Genomic DNA, 12,898 nt, shown 5'->3' with positions numbered 1-12,898 from the left:
CGAATAAATTTTAAGCAGAAAAAAGATTGGGTAAAAGGGTGAGAAAACTTTACTAAACTTTCATCCTCCAATATATTTATTTATCTCGTCTGGTCTGGTCTGCACAGTTATCGCCGAAATATCGCGCAATGCGCCATTTGTCCGGCTCATGAAAATAAAGCCCAGTGGGCACTTAACATTAAGACTTCGTGACAGTTTGATAAAGGTCTGAGGTGGTAACAGGGGGCGACCATGTGTCGTAAAGTCTTCTAGAAGCAAGAGCAACGAGAAGCGCATGATTCAGGAGCTGTGAGGATACTGTGCAGTGTGTTTGTGCTGTTGCATAAATAACAGAAACACATCAGACAAGTTTCTTTATCTGAAGCAGTTCCTTTCTTTTAAAGTACTACCACTATGTAAAAATTAACCAATCATATTAAAAAATAAATTTATCGTAAGTAAAAATTGACCCATTTCACAAGTTCTTAATTTAAAACAACATCCTTGATTTTCCCTTTTGGGGTTATTCTTTGTATGGTTTTGTTGTGTAGTGATATCAAATTTATTTATCCTTTCCTGCAACTTGTTGCAATTAAGACAAACGAAGCCCACCTCAAGAGGCCTCATATTAAGTAGAAGGTGGGTTTGCCAGTCAAAATCACCTCGGAGAGAGGATATGACAGAATTCTTTACGCCCCGTATGAGTCCCGGGCTTCAGTCCCGGAACGCCACCTTCTATATAGCACTAAACTCTCTCAACGGACACCTTTTTTTGAACCCGTCCGAACGCTCGTCAAACCTCGAGTGCCGAAGACAACGACGGGGTAAGGCAACAGTGACTGTGACACTGCGTTCTTGGGCGTTAGGCTACCTACTCAGATGACCGAAACCACAACAGTCAGTGGTAGCATAAGCTGCCCTTTGGCAACAGGAACCGGGTTCGTGTTTGTTATTATGCCTCAGAGCCGTTGCTGTCAGAATGTGATACTAAACCAACATATACAACCCCAGGGTTTTCTATAATGATACAAAATACATGATCCGTACGACGATGCTAATGTCCTGACTGGTACCTGAGTTTTTTTATATTCAGAAGTCAACATAGTGTTAAAAGTACACCATTTTATTCTCAGTATCCACTAATAAAAACAACTCTGCAACATCCTTCGGACTCTGAGTATACTGCGACCACGCTCATTTAATATTTCTTTTAAGTTGCAATAGTTACGGATGTCACATATTGTAGTACGAGTAAAGTTGCATACATTGACGCCGTTTAATAACAGTTACGTAGTGGCGTTATATAAATTGCAGTGCGCCTTGTATTACATATTACTTTACACTAATTTAACTTGAAGTACTTTTTATTGAGTATAATACCATAAAAAACTTAAAAGGGTAAAACTAAAAGGTTATATTACAATATTATAACTTCTGGGATGAAAAATGACTTAGAATTTGCTCTAACTATAGAACGACTAACCACATATGTTAAATTAAAGCTTGCAGAGTTATAGTCGCTGGTAATACTTAACTGTCAAACACAAGATAAAACTCGAATGTAAAAACTTTATTAACCATGTCTTGCAGGTCTCTAAAATAATAACAAATGATAGCAAAACTAAAATAAAGTACTTTTCGTGCAACAAGATTATGATGTGATTACAAAAATATCCTAACTCGAAATTAGAAATACGCTAGGATCGGAGAGGACTAACTTCGGTAAACACTTAGTGAAGCTCAGAAAAATCTCTCTACATTTCTTACACAGCTTTGCAAACGACTTCTACAAGCAAGAAGGCATAATCACAGAACAAGCTCTGAAGCACACGGGTCACTATTTCAAATAAAAGACCAAAGACCAATAGTCATCAGTGTACAACAATGCTCACCGCAAGAAATAAAAAAAGGCACTTTCATACTTAATGATGCAATTAAAAAGTAGGTCACAAAATGTTAACTGATGTCGCAGTTCTTCAAAAATAGGAGTATAGGAAAATCCGGGTAGTAAGTGAATACATATGGTTCTTTCCCGACACCTAGCATCTTTATCCTGCAACTAGCTTTCGGACATTTTGAGGCATGCTACTCACCCTTGGGATTTTCAGAATAGAAATTGGATGAATGCATGTTAACCTGGATTTCGCTGAGACTTATTCCTTTTCATAAGCCAGAAAAACAGTGCACACTGACGTGTACTATCGAACATGAAAAGCCCATATAATGCTACTTCATGGATTTAGGGTAGAACTGAATGTTTTAAAAATTCTGATCTGTAGCTATGCTGGCATATTAGTTTATACAAGAGAAGAAAAAGGGAAGAGCTCATCCTCTACGTATCTCCCCAAATTGTGGTGCCGTTTTCTGATTTCAGTCATCTAATACTGAAGCTTTATGACGCCCTTTTTGTTCAAAATATGCTTTCTTGAACTTGTTTGTACTAATTACAAGCTAGGAAGTAAGTGTTCGTTTTTTCGAGGATTCCAGTTTTTATTGATATGTCATAATTTTGCATTTTTTCCCCTTGGACTGCACCGATAGCCTCGAAAAAATGAGGCAAGGGCCACATACGGTTCACAGGTCACGAGTTTAACATGCATACTCTAACAGCTCATAGATAAGGTTAACATCCTAACTTCGAGCTATGCCGCTTGCCTATCATGTTACATAAAATAACTCTGATCTTAGCAAGTATCGTGACCTGTAGCACAGATATTTACTTCAAACTAGTCATTAATAAATCTTTAAACATAATTTTCACAGCATGACTGAATTTTAAAATAAGCTTTATGGGATGGTTGAAAAATATCATCCTATTCGCAATAATTGGATTATTTTACACTAATTCAGTTTACAAAACCGTTGTAGAACAGCAGCTCAGGAGTAAAAAACATTATCTGTACTTGGAAGTTATAACTGAACTAAAAGCTAAATTACTGGACCACTTAAGTTAAATTTTTAACAGTATTTTCATTCTTCTGCGAATGTTCTCCAAACCTTTAAGTAATTTTAAGTTCTTAGTTTTAGAGAAGCATTGTTATAATTTATTGTTAATCATAACTTGAGACCAATTATGACAAATTTTCTTATAATTACCTTTAACTACAAATATAATTTACTTTACTAATAACGTAATATTAAAATTAATTATCTTTATGTAAAACAGAATTATATTTAATTAACTTTTGTATTATTTTGAATTTTATTTAGCTAAGATTGATGATGAAAACTCACGCATTTATGAGAGAGAATGCTGCCCGTTTATTGACATTCAAGCCTCACCAAGGTATGAACAAAATTATATTATCATACTCAAAGTATCTTGGACAATGATCGAAGCATGAGTTATTAGAAGTTCTGTAATTTTACACTAAGCGGCCACTTTACTATCCCATAATATTTTGTTGTTTACCCCATCAATATTTTGTTATTTACCCTATCAATATTTTGTTGAGTCAAGTTAGGTTCCAAGTTGGGTCATTGTTATTTTCATTGTGTTCAAATAAAAGGGTATTATACAAACTTCTTTTGATTTTTGTTTCTGCACTTCGCAAGGTTTGAGGATAGTTCTTCGACAGTCTTTTTTTTTTAATCTTAATTTATGCTCCCTAAGAACACGAGACTTTACAAGTCTGTTAAATCTTTTTTTCTCCATATGTTGACAAAATCTTCACCTATACTGCTGTTTCAGAAACTAAGTTTTCCTTTCTTATACTTCCCTAGCCATCTAGCGACAACAGTGTAACGCCATAGCTAATTTCCTTCAAACTGCCAGATGGCCATAATTAAGTCGTCACTTAGTGTATACTCTCCTTAACGGGCAAGAAAGGACACTGTTTTTCAAAAGTTTGATTTAGACGTTTATAAATTTTTCATTTGGTTATTTCATTCTTTAATTTGTTCTTGCTTCGATAAATGTTCTCCTATTTCGGTGTTTTCTTCCTGGTATATCTAGTCTTTCGATTTTACAGTCTATTAAAAATGTATAATAATAAATGCAATAAGAATATCATGAAGCGGTTGGCGCCCCCACCCATCACTGGTATCTGAGTAGTAGGGCGGGAATGGCTCTAACCCTTACATACTATAACAGGAGCTCGCGGGCTACGCTTTCACAACTGCAAGCGGCCACATCAAGTGCGTTTCTTTCCATGGGGGCAGAAAAGTCTTGGACACCTGCACCAAGTGTCATGAAACTCAAGCTTCGGCCAAACGTATCTTCGGTTTCCCAAAAGAGAACATATTTTCTAATCCTCTTCTTGCTCTCGACTTTTTTAAGATCGACCGACTTTCAGGTTTTGTTTGTCTTCGTCAGACTTTTGAAGATAAGCAACAACAACAACAGAATAGACTTTTGTAGCTATGATGAAAATTTCAAGAATTACATTTTGGACACACTGCCACATCTCGAAAACATGTGGCATTTCATCATGTCTGCATTTCGAAAGTCGGTATTCTCGAGTGCATCAAGACTCTATTCTCTTCTTTTTTGTTAAAATTTGTGTTAAATTACTTAGTTTATAGCTTCTGGAACAGCTACATTTGGCTAAAGGCAGTGTAGTTTTTCTGATGTAATAGATGCAATGAATATTTTTAATCTGATACTCATTTTAAAATTTTATGATTTATGTTTTTAATATAAGTAAATCTGTAAGGATTAAAAGCTACTTAAATAAGAAAAAATTCCACATTTGCAATTTGAAATTTAGAAAATAGTAATTAGAAATAATACGCAAAGAAAGTCACTGAGGCTATGTCAAGTAATAAAAAATATGTATCTGGAAATTAAATTTTGAAGCTAGCAACTAAAAGAAAAGCGAAATTTCAGAGCTTAAATAAAAATGTCCAAACTAAAGATTAATTAGAAAACTTAGACGTCGTAATCTAAAATAGAAGCAGTTTCATAATCATACATTAATAATTTTTCGAGTTATAGGTAAAATCTAGCTTTTAATTAAACAAAGAAACCTGAAACAGCTCTTTGAAATATAAGATTTCTTGAAGGAAATTAGCACAAAGCTATTTTTAAAACTCAGCAAATTCAATGCAATGAACGTACACTAACTTTGATGTCCAAAACTGGATCTAGCCTTCGATTTTTAAATATTGTTACGAATTTGGTATTTAAAAAGCTAATGTTAGTTCAATTATAAATTAAATGGTTTTATTTCTCGCGCAGTGCAGCGCGTGACGAATATTAAAAGAAAGCTAAGCCGGAAAAATTGAAAATACAAGAGCGCGTGCATTAAATAAATAAATATCTCTTTTTGATTTCGAGAAAGTGCTGGAAAATTCTAGCGCGTGATTTTAAAATCTTATAAAAGGAGGAAAACATCTCAGTTTGTAGTAGTTGCTTAGTTTGTTGTTGTTTAGAAAACTACTGTTGTTGATTGTAGCGAATTCGCGGATTAGCGTTCTTTAGCTGTTTTGAATTACGTTTTATTGGACATTTGAGTAGTTAAAAGATAACTATTGTGAGATATTGTAATACTGCATGATAATTTGAGAAAATTTAAGCATTTTTGTTGTGATAATAATAAATTTTTGTTCATTTTTCATCGGACTTGTGCATTTATTTCATAACGAACCCGTACGCACGCAACAATATGTTTAAAAATTCCAGAAGTAAAGGCTATTCTTATGAACACATTTTCTGACATACTTAGTTAAGATTATATTATCCATAAGGTAGCTTGTAATTATGTTAAAATAGAATTAAAATTTTAGTTAATATAATTTATGAAACTCCACGCTTATTTAGATACTTGAATATTTTTAATGTTTAATTTTTAATTAGTATCGTTCTAATTTATATATACGTACTGCTTAAGCAAGTACATATTTAATTGGTATCAATTAATATTTGCTTAAACTTTCCGGCAATAAAGTGCAACTAAGGCGACAACCTGGGGACAATTTCCGTATTAAGCGGGAGAGCCGGACGTTGTTCATAGAAAAAGAGTTTACCTTTTACAACAGAAATGGTAAACTCTTCTTACTACGCCAAGGGGGTCTCAATCCCTCAATCAGACTTTTAAAATATGAACTCTCTCATGAAAATCTCGAGGACCAAGGGTGAAGGCAAACTACAGACACCGTGTTAACCTGGGAGTCTGACTGGTTATCTAAATGCTTCTCATCAGTACTACGCAGGCTGCCCGTCGCCTAGGACATTATCCAGAATACTCGAACCAACCGAGCTATTAGCACCATCGGTTCTAGGACTTATACCAGTCCCCCTCGGTCGACCGTAGAAATGCTCTTCCCACTGTTTATGGAACCGCCAGGCAAGTGTTTTTATCCCCCGATGTTTAACCCTCTTTCCTTCCACAAACCACACGAAAGAACTTTCGACTCACCATATAATTAGAGTGTCAATGCAGCAAAAACGCTATACATTTACAAGCATCTATGCTTTCTGCACGATTAGAACCCTGTTCCTTCGCTTCCCCAATCACTTTATCGTCTGGACGGCCTATACACTACTTATATATGCATATGAATGCAGAGTATGCCGAAAGAGTACTCGCAATTAGGATGTGCAGCTGAACGTGTACTGGCTTAAGGAACGTTTGATGAGTTTGCAGGTTCATTATGTTTGTCAAATCAGGAAACATGAAACAGGTGCTATGCGCTACCCAGGATTCGAATTCAGGGCCTTCTGGTTGCTAACGGACGTGCTTTCCATTTATACCACGAAGGCACGGGGTAACATGAGAGAAAATCTTTGTAATGTTTCTCACTTAAAATGGATACTGGGGAGGCGAGTATCCAATCGCCAAATCCTGGTAGTAGCACGGAGGAATAAAAATTGTGCATGCTGAAGTTAAATTAATTGCTGAATATGCTACGGTACTATACACTGTATTTCTTTCTCTGCGGCAGGTATTTTCCTATATTAAACATAAGTATGCATTTCTCTGTTTCTTTGTTAGCGCTGTTGTTCCTGTATGCTGCATCTAGTTTAAGTAGTCAATTTATAAGGTATTTTCTCCCTCCTTTCGACAGGTCTTCGTGATGTTACTGGAAGCATACTCGAGTGGTATTCTATAGGTCCAGGTTTCGAGTCTCGGCGAGGGCATTGTTCATTTTTCAGCAAAAAATCTAATGACTCTACGAACTTGGAAAAAAGTCAAGGTTTGAAAACTCGAGAACACTTTCTATTAAATACCTCTCTCCAAGTATCGTAGAAGTCGAAATGTCAAAAAGCGAGTCATCTTCTAATTCATAATTGTCTTAAACACAATAAAATGATTGTTAAATATAATATAAACATTAAGTGCGCTAAAATGACCACCAGAATAGTACGAGTTATTGTTGCAGGATTATCTTACAAAAGGAAATTAAAAATAAGAAGAGTGCGAAAAGATATTAAAATCAATTCAACTTACTATCAAGAGAAAGGTGTTATGTCCGATATTTGCAAAAGAAGTTCCATTTCTTTATCCCAATGACTTCCAGAGAGTGAAACTTCAACATGGAAAAGCATCAAATTATACTTCGAAACGTGCCACTAAGCTCTTGAGGAAATGAAGACTGATTGAGGTATTGCATATATACCTACGTATTCTTGCGACTCGGAAAGATTTTAAAATAAACATTTTCCCGTTTTTGAGATATAATAGGATCCACCACTACTTGTGGTGATGCAATTAAAATAAAAGTCAAATTCAAAATTTGAAACATAGGCTAGTAATCAAAGACTACATAATTTAATTTAAAGCGAAGTTGGCTCAAAACTCTAACCAGCCAATTAATTTAAATGTGTGTCGGCAGCAATATCGCAAAGCCGAAGAATTATAAACTTATTAGAAGTGGCAGAAGTAAAGTCGCGTGGTCTCGAGAGAGAGAAAAACGCTCTCTCTTGCAGTCCGAAATCTCAGCTTAAATACTGTCCAACTCATTTACATTTCTGCTGAGGAAACGGAAAGAATAAGTTATAGTAAAGGTTGAAATTATAAATAATTGGTTAATTTAAATAAGAAATGCTCCATACTTATAGCTACAGTTTTCGCACTTTCATATTACAACCGACTTCAGCGAATTATCTCATTTTGCTGTACTCTGCCTCTGAGACACTGTCATAACAAGTCTCATGATGTTTCATCTATGCACTATTGTGCCTCTGGTCTCTTGAAAGAGCTCTTTCTAAGCGCGAACCCAGCACGATTGATGGATTTTAGAAAGTAGTGGTAGAGGAAGGGAAATCAGTAACCACAGAAATTTTGCGAAAATTCCTTTTGTCACGAAAATCACGATGTAACCTATAAACCAAAGGAAAAAAACTGTCAGATAGAACATTCAAAGAAATACTCTTTACGTTAAAAACATTAATTAGATGGCCACGAATTAATTAAATGTGTAAACTATCTTATGCAATAGATGGTGGCGGCCTGAGGTGATTTTGCTAGAGTCTATGCTAATGTCTATGCTTATTCCGCCATTCTGTACATAGCATATCGTATCAGGATCAATAACTTTTTTTTTTTTTTTTTTTGGTAACTTGAAAGTACTACGAGCAGCTAAACGTACAACGTGTAACTACATTCAGCATCTGACAGTTCATATATGTAGTCAAATGAAAATATAAGAGAAAAAATTCCTAGATTAACTTTAATTCTCACCGCCTATTTCAAATGATGTTATTGCATAGCTTTTCATGACGCGATATTTAAAAATACTATTTGGCATTTTGACGCATATTTGGTTACTGGCCTTTCGTAACCAATTTTGTATAATCCCGATATTTTTGCTTATATGATCAAACTTTAGTTTATTTAGAAAGTTTTAATAAAGTGCTCAATTTTATATATGGAAAGCACAAAGCATTAATGAATTCTCCAGTGTATGTGATTTCGTGGTGCAAGCAGTACTACGACCGGCTTGCAACTGAAAGCTCTATTGTTTAAATCTCGAGAAAAGCCTAATCTTTTTTTTTTTTTTTTTTTTTCCTGTTTTTCATTTCGAAAACAATCCCCAAAATCCAACAAACCCATCGTAAATTAGTTACATCAGTCAATTGTCACTCCAGAACAGAAAAAGTCTTTAATGCGCACATTGCGCTGCTAATCGCAGAATCACAATATGAGCCCAATTCGTTACTGCGAGAACACAGAAAATTGATAATAAGTTTTTAAAAACGCTGTGTATAACTTGCATATAAAATGAGGTATCCCCAAAAGTTCATATAAGAAGGGCACCACTTCCTAAATCCGTCTTTCACTTATCTATAATTCATGTACTTATTCATTTATATGCTTGGGATCCTCCAAAGTTCATATAAGGTGAGCTCCTATTTCCTAAATCGTATCTTATCCATAATTTCATGTATTTATTTACTTATATGCTTACTTACCCACAAAGCCTTTTGGCTCTTTAGCTATTAGATACTTTTCTCCTACCCCATCCCAATTCTACCGGATCACAGAGTTAAAACTCTCACATGCAGAACATGTGTTTAAACGTTCTGTGTCCATTAGTTAATCAGAGTCACAAAGCAAACAAACTAGAGAATTTTTGAGTTTTCTTTAGGCATGCATATCCTATTAACCCACAATCAGGACAAAGACTGTTTTCCATAGGCAGCATTGCAGAAATTAAGCCAGTGTCTCAGAAACAGAGTATGGCAAAATAAAATAATTCGCTAAAGTCGGTTGTAATATGAAGGTGCGAAAACTGTAGCTATAAGTATGGAGCATTTCTTATTTAAATTAACCAATTATTTATAATTTCAGCCTTTACTATAACTTCTTCTTTCCGTTTCCTCACCAAAAATGGAAATGAGTTGGACAGTATTTAAGCTGAGATTTCGAACTGCAAGACACGGCGTTTTTCTGTCTCTCGAGACCACGCTTCTTTACTTCTACCACTTCTAATAAGTTTGTATTTCTTCGGCTTTGAAATATTGCTGCCGACACAAATTTAAATTAATTGGCTGGTTAAATTTAAATTAATTGGCGAAGTTCCGAGCCAACTTCGCTTTAAATTAAATTATGTAGTCTTTGATTACTAGCCTATGTTTCAAATTTTGAATTTGACTTTTACTTTAATTACATCGCCAAAGTGGAGGTGGATCCTATTATAGCACAAAAAGTTAGTTTGTATTTAATAAAAAGGTTATTTAAAAATCTTTCCGAAACTTAATTAACTTTAGCGATAATTCGCTTTACGTCTGTTAGAAGTTTAAAGCTAAGCTAAACCCTTAGTGAGCCAGGGCTGCAGTGCACTGATATCTATTTCTTGACCGTGGGCCCCGGGGTGCATAAGCATATACCCTGGGCACGTGGTCAGACGTCTTCAAGCGAATTTGGTACTCATTTTTTCGATTCACTGAAGGGATGAAAGGCCCAATGTATGAATGAAAGGCCTATGATGTATTTCACAATACATCATAGGCCCAATGCCCCTATGATGTATTGTGAAATATTATTGAAATAAAACTCCTTTGTAGAATATTATGCTATAATATTCATATATAATTTTAAAAAAGCAATACAATTAAGAATTTTAAACAAAAACTTTCAAAAATCCCTTTTTTGGATTTTAGTATTTTTTACCTATTTACACCAATAAAAAGCATAAAAATTGTAAGAGAAAATTGTTTGTTTGAATTTTTCTATTAGTTCAGATTTAGAATATTATTTTTTTAAAAGAAGTAGATAAAAATTTCCATATAGCATAGGAAAAGCTAAAAAATTACCCAGACCTGAAAGCATGCAACAGCTTTGTAATTATTTAGAACCTTAATTATGCTTGACAAACATGCTAAATTCTTAAAAATCAATCTCAGTTTCAAAAATAAAAATATCTAAAAATTATAATTTGTGAAATGTGGCGCTATCAGCAGCTTTTTCTAGAAAATTATACGTGCTGCAGTAGCCAACTATTGTTAAGTTTCTGAAAGTCGTCCCTACTCGTCCGGATGTGGTGAAGGTGACAGCCGGGAATGCGCCAGAGCAAGGGAGAAACCCATTTGGTTTGGTCTATTTCTTATAAGATCCGTGACTAGAAGTCAGTGACATCACAGAAGAGCAAACTTTGTAGTGTAGTAACCTTGATTCTGATAATATGAGACAAATGGAGTTGCCTTCCAATTTCCTATTCTTAAACTGATCAGACGCAAGAAATTCTAGAATTTCATTTGCAATAAACAGTCTTATAACAATCTACGTTCACTTGTTATGACTACTTTGTAGGCGCATGATTTCAAGTCACTCTTTCTAGCCTATAATAGTTTCTTTAAATCAATTATGAGACGATTTCAGGGTGTATTAGGAGAAGAAACGTAATTCAGTGAACATTCAAGTGTATAAAACTAGTTTGGATTTTCACCGATTTTGTTTTATTTTGTTCAGGACTGGTGGAACTGCACATCATTTGCCAAATTTTACCGTTCATGGAATCTAGTGGTTTATAAATGGCTATACTTTTATGTCTATCAAGATGTGTACGCTGTAAGTAGCACTTTATATTTAACTTTAAAATATAACAATGATAATTTAATATAATAATTATCACTGATAGTTCAAAATTTAAAGATGATGGTGAAAGTGATTCTAATTGTGCAAAGGTTAATTAAAATTTTAGTGACTGTAAATATTTACGGTAATTATGTATGTTATTGAATAGAAAGCTGTATTACTGTTAGACGATCTTCATCAAGAAAACGCTGTGGTTACCTATGGATGACCTTGAGCAACAAGACAATTTACTCTTTTTATACCTATAGAGCAATTGCAGAATATTCAGATAAGCTCTGAAGAAATTTATCGAGATTTATAAGAGATATCCAACTGTTTTCGATGTTTCCTTTTACTGATTATTCTCCACATTCGATCTTCAACAAAATAATATTGCTGCGAAACGCCCAGCAGCGGTAAGACCACTTCTCCGCAACACGGGACTAGGATTTCCCGAAAGTGGCAGGAAAACACAGATTTGGAGCGAAATCCCCCGTTGATGATATTTGGCGACATAATTCCCGACATCCCATTGACGCAGCGAGAACATTTTCAATTTCAGCACATTTCAACATATTTTCAATTTTAAGCGGTTTTTCTCGAAGCTGTGTTAAAGCTATATACACCCTACCTGGCCTAGAAAGAGTAGTAGTGTCTTGAGTTCAGAGATTAACTTGAGAGCGATCGGCCAAGTCGAGGGCTGTACTTTAGTGCTTTGTTGTGAAGCTGTCTTTATAGTTATTGCTTGAAAGCTGTGTTTCTGATTGTTACAGGCTATTTATCGTCGTTTTGTAATGATTGCAAATGTGTCTTTGGAAATGCCCTGTGTAATACTGGCGAATGAATTGTATTTTAATTCTCCATCAAGTGTTATCATCAATTACTCCAAATCCAGGAACCCGTAGAACGCAACAATATTTTTCAGACATTATTTAAAATACATCATTTCTTTCAAATTAATTAAATTATGCGAGCGACGTTGAATATATTTCTTTTTATTTGCTCGCGTTTGCCTAATTTGCATATGTTGTCGGCAAATACAAAAAAAAAAAAACGAAACAAAAAAAAACAAGGTTTTTCTGCACAATAGCATGTAATTTAAATTCTACATTCAAGTGAATTTTAATCAATCTTTGTACAATATCAAGTATTTGTATCATTATCTTTGTCCAATTATTATTATCATTCAACTTAAAACTGCGCAATATTATATTTTTAATTTTTCCCACATTTTCACAATGTTTTACACTTTTCTAATTTTAATACAAATTGACCTCTTCCCCAAACTATACCACGAAACTTACAGATTTATGTTATGTTATGATACAAACATTAGAAATAAAAGTATAGTTCTGTTAGAAAATATAACTGGTAATATAAATGCGAAAATATAAGACTGCAATCTGAACACTCAGGTAACAGTCTAACTTCTCAAATTTATTGTTAAAGTTACAAAAATG

The 12,898-nt window shown here is 34.4% G+C and overlaps 1 pseudogene across 1 annotated transcript in view; it reads left to right on the top strand.

Annotated features, from left to right (window-relative positions):
• Positions 1-12,898, top strand: part of LOC118200399 (sterol O-acyltransferase 1-like) — a 56,757-nt pseudogene that overhangs the window by 34,248 nt on the left and 9,611 nt on the right. Inside the window, exons 7-9 of the transcript XR_015042388.1 lie at positions 3,190-3,265; positions 9,992-10,071; positions 11,334-11,432. The product of XR_015042388.1 is annotated as a sterol O-acyltransferase 1-like (transcript). The remainder of the gene's footprint in view (positions 1-3,189; positions 3,266-9,991; positions 10,072-11,333; positions 11,433-12,898) is intronic.

The sequence above is a fragment of the Stegodyphus dumicola genome, chromosome 7, assembly GCF_044657685.1.
Source record: "Stegodyphus dumicola isolate Sdum_Otavi_A_Nest chromosome 7, ASM4465768v1".
In the NCBI taxonomy this organism is placed as follows: domain Eukaryota; kingdom Metazoa; phylum Arthropoda; class Arachnida; order Araneae; family Eresidae; genus Stegodyphus; species Stegodyphus dumicola.
This window is presented reverse-complemented; position numbering and strand designations above follow the sequence as displayed.